The 4,765-nt window shown below is 44.1% G+C and overlaps 1 non-coding gene across 1 annotated transcript; it reads left to right on the top strand.

Annotated features, from left to right (window-relative positions):
• Positions 1-3,724: 3,724 nt before the first annotated feature.
• On the top strand, positions 3,725-3,831 carry LOC147920633 (small nucleolar RNA R71). The gene has a single exon (XR_015591905.1). It is a non-coding gene; the product is annotated as a small nucleolar RNA R71 (small nucleolar RNA).
• Positions 3,832-4,765: the final 934 nt, after the last annotated feature.

Genomic DNA, 4,765 nt, shown 5'->3' with positions numbered 1-4,765 from the left:
TCAGTTTTCATTGCCCAGGATTTCAGATACAAGAACTGATCAAGCAGCACAAAAACTAAGCTAGTGTCCGCAACATCCTCTACTAGTGGTCTACCATCCCTAGCATTAAGATTCCACACAAGGCTATGTCTAGCAGTTGGAGCTCATGATCATTCACATTCCCAGTTTCCTTCCTAGCAAATAAAGTGCAGGCTAGGGACTTGTGAAAATACCTCAAGACAGGGCTTTTTATTTGAGTAAATTTGGAGCTTGTGAATTTGTAGGGACGCTTATCTCCTATTGTCAGCCATAGGGATTTCATCTCTTCCTTTCTCACTTCCTTGTTTTCTCCACTACCGGCCTTGAAACCATACAGCTCCTCCATCTCCTTGAAGGTAAGTCGGTATTCCTTGTTGCGCACGGAGAAGGTGATGAACCCGATCCCCCCATCCGGTAGCAGGGTCGGGTGGTCTTTGAAATAATGTAACCGCAGCGTGGAAAGAAAGTGAACCGTCTCCTCCTAGTAGGCTTCAAGGTTGGTTCGCATCATCTGGCCCAGGTAGCACATGTCGAAAAGGAATTCGACATCTCTAGCGATCCCCAACTGTTTCATTGTCTCCCGGTGGGGGTAGCGGGTGCCAACAAAGCTTATCTTGCGGAGGACTTTGAAGAGCTTGGCCGGAGTCTCCACCTCTCTTTGCTTCAGCCTCCTCGATGCTAAGCAGGTGTGTTCTCTCTGCTCCTTTTCATTGTCATGACTCTCACCCTCGGTATCTTGATCTTCTTCTTCCGCCACCCTCTCAGCTACCTTCTCAGCCTTTTTCGAAGCTGGTCTCTTCCCCCTCGCAACTGCCGCTCTGCTTCTCAACCGGGAGGTTTGGTTCTTCTCCGGTTCTTCTCCATCGGCGTCTAAATCGACCTCCATAGAATTGGTAACGGTTCTCTCGAACGTAGATAGGTCCCTACGTCGAGGAGATCTGCGGATTGCACTCGCTACTGGGCTTGGAGAGAGAACTTGGGTATCTACACGATCGGGTGCTCGAGTACCTCCTCGGGTGACAGATCGGGTTGATCATCGGGTAGGGGATTGGAAATATCCACTCGGCGATTGGGAATGTGAAGCGTCTCCTCCTCCCAGGGAATCACGAGCATCGACGCCGTCACCACCAGTTCTAGCAGCGGCGGAGGTTGATCTGGTCCCCTTCTTTTGGTAAGTCTTTACCTTAGGAGCCATTGGTGAATCCTTGAGAAGAAAAAAAAAGAAAAAGATACTAAACCGATATCGATAGGGTTAGTTACCAAGATTGAAAACTCGATTTTTAGGGAGAGAGAAGAAGTTTGGAAGACAAAGAGTTTTAGGGTTTAGAGAAGACTTATGGATTTATGAAGTTGGGGAGTTGAGGCTCCTTAAATAGAGAAGGTCGGCTACTTGGGCTTCACCGAGAGTGGGCTAGGGTTTTGTGGAATTCGGACTCCACTCGCCACCCGAGTAGAAATCCTATAAGACGCGTAGTGTACGTAATCGGGTAAAGCCTCGGGTTCCCCAAAATTTCCATTTTCCTTTTTCCCCCCTTTTTTTTTGAATTATATATATATATATATATATATATATATATATATATATATATATATGAAAACTTATAGAAATAATAAAATATTGTAAAATCCAAATTAAACAAAACAAAATAAATAAAATAAAACTAAAAGAAAGTAAAAGATACATTTGGGACTTCCTCCCAAGTGAGCTTGTTTTAAGTCACTAAGCTTGACTCTTCATGCTCTTCAAGCATTTTTTTTGGGAGGGAGAGGTCTTAGAATCCTCCCCACTGTAGCAGACTGATTCAACCGATTTTCCGGGTTTTGTCCTGGTTCCACATCAATTGTAGTATGAACTTCTTGGCGATGCTTGATTCCTCTTAGCTTCGTTTGGGTGGAGAAAACTTGACCATCAATGGTAGGCCCTTTTATTCCTTTCTTGATGTCAAATTCCATTTTGAAGTGCTCTCCATACTCAATGTTGATCTGTCCCTTTTTTTACATCAATCAGTGCACCTACTGTTGCCAAAAATGGTCTCCCTAGTATCAGTGGATCTTCTGGTTCCTTATCCATGTCAAAGATCATGAAATCGGTAGGAATCTCCACTCTTCCAATCCTGAGAGGCAAGTTTTCCAGGATACCAATGGGATGCCTAATTGTCCTATCAACTAGGACCAAATACATGCTGCTTGTTTTAAAACTGCTGAAACCCATCTTGTTGGCAACTGAAAGTGGCATGATACTGACCGGAGCTCCCAAATCGCACAAGCAATTGTTGAAGATCTGAAAGCCTATTGAACATGGCAAAGTAAAAGAGCAGGGATCCTCCAACTTCTCATTAATTCGCAGACCAGGATCTAAACATACTCCACTCCTCAGAATCGCATTCCCAATCTTTTTAACATCTTCCTTTACTTCAATCTCCAGCTGAGTTGTCTCCTTGATGATTTCCTCTCGAAGAGCGTGTGGTGGCAAGAGCTTAGGAGGTGGGGATTTTCGTTTAGACATACGCTCTACAAGTGCTTCTAATTGGATGTCAAGAGCTGCTCTGATTCTTTTCTCTAATTCCCCTTCCTCAGCTGTAGGAGGTTGAGGTTAATCTGTCATCTGAACGTCTACCCGATGGATCGTGTGATCACTATCGTCGGGTGTGTCATCGTGTTCAGCCTTGAGTGGTGCATTGGTTTGCGATTCTCGAACCAGAGCTCGATCAGCCTCCTCGGGTGAAGGATCGTGTTCATACTCCGATAAGTAGTACTGGTGCTCATAAATCCCACTGTGATCCATATCCCCCCCCCATTGTGAACATCGTTGTCCTCAGTGAGGTAGTCATCAACATCTTCAAGAAAGATGGCCTGGGCAGTAGCATAGTCTTTTGGGTTCTCAACAGCTTTACCTGGGAGATGGTTGTGTTTTGTAGGTGGTTGGGTGTTGGGTTAGCCTTCTAGGTATTCCAACTTAGTATTGAGAGAATCATACTTAGCATTCAGGTCATTGTACCCAAAATCGATTTTGTTGCTCATCTCTGCGAATCGTTTTGCATTGTCCATCGCTGCCGATGCCTGACTTTGTATCATCTGCTGAATTAGTTTGCGTAGGTCAGCTTCTTGAGATTGGTTCTGTGATCCTTACTGTTGTGGGAATCCAGGTGGTGCAATTGGTTAGTGGTAATTGCCAGGGTACTGCTGCTTAGGAGCATAGCCTTGATTGTATTGGACAAAAGGCTTTTGCTGGCCCTGGTTGTCTTGGACTGCGGACATGTAGATTTGATCTTGAGGATTTGCAACATTGGGGTTACGGTATGAGAGATTCGGGTTCGGTTTGTAGTTGTTGTACCCTTTATTATAACCTCCCTGATTGTCGATGTAGTTTACATCCTCTAGCTGAGGACTCTCCCCATCTTGTTGGTTAAACTAGACTTCCTCAGAGATGGAATAGACATATTGCTGCTGGTTGAGGAGTTTGTCCAATTTGTGACTTAGTGCTTTCATGTCGCGCTTGTACTTTGTATCATCGTCTCTAGAAGATCGTATTGTGCGATCATACTCCTCATTGTACTGCCCATCAGATTGAGCTAAGTTCTCCACTAGATCCCAACCTTCATCAACATCCTTGTTGAGAAAGTTACCATTACTAGCAGTGTCCAGCAACATCCTTATCTTAGGGACTACACCACGGTAAAGTGTACTTAGCAACGAAGCATTGATGAATCCATGATGCGGGCATCTGCTTGTGTATCCCTTGAAACATTCCCAAGCTTCATTGAACGTCTCATTGCTTTTCTGAACAATGTTGGACATGTCATTTCGCAGCCTTGCAGTTCTAGAGTTGGAGAAAAATTTAGCAAGGAACACCTTTTTGCATGCTTCCCAAGTGGTGATAGACTCCTTGGGAAGTGATTTCTCCCAAATATGTGCTTTGTCACCCAAAGAAAATGGGAAAAGTCGGAGTTTGAATCCATCTTCACTAACTCCGTTGATCTTTGTGAGGCTACAGAGCCTATCAAACTCATCGAGATGGTCCAATGGGTCATCCATTGGCTGTCCATGAAACTTGTTGCTTTGAATCATATGGATGAGACTACTCTTGATCTCAAAATTGTTGTTTTGAACAGTAGGTGGCACAATGCCATGTCTTTGAGTGTGAGTAGACGGAGCATCTCCTGCTCCTATGTTGGTCCTCTCTTGAGGAGCTGGTGGACCATTCTGATTATTCATGACCTCCTCAATTGTTGTTGTTTGCCGGGTTGGTACTTGTTGTTCACGGAGTAACCTTGGTCTTTCGATGTAGTCAATGAATGGACTCAGGTTTTGGCTACCCTTGGATCGTGTTTGCATGCACAATCAGTTAACCGAGTGAGTACACGAAGGTCTGCCCGATCCAGGTGATCGAGTGACGGGTCGGGTGGGTACTCGGGTTGTACCTGAAATGCAAAATAATCAAACACGATAGTAAACAAGTCAGTTCCGAACCAAAGTATAGAAAAGAACTTTATCTAGCAAGTGCTGAAATCTTAAACGTAGCAAACAAAAGTCAGCCAAATGGCAACAACGCCAAATTGATAACATGATTTTCACCTAGGGTATCAATTCCCTATGCATTTGTAGTACAAAGGGTTATCAATCCAAATGGTTGTTATCCTAGCAGATAAGATATGATCAGAACAATGCAAGTCAAGCCAAGCAATGATGGGGGTTTTATCTAACAACCTAAAATAAGCAAAGGTAAATAAAATAGCAAGAATCACTC

Source organism: Camelina sativa, chromosome 19, assembly GCF_030686135.1.
Source record: "Camelina sativa cultivar CO46 ecotype springtype chromosome 19, ASM3068613v1".
NCBI classification, from domain to species: domain Eukaryota; kingdom Viridiplantae; phylum Streptophyta; class Magnoliopsida; order Brassicales; family Brassicaceae; genus Camelina; species Camelina sativa.
Note: the sequence above shows the minus strand (reverse complement) of the source record. Positions and strands in the feature narration are given on the sequence as shown.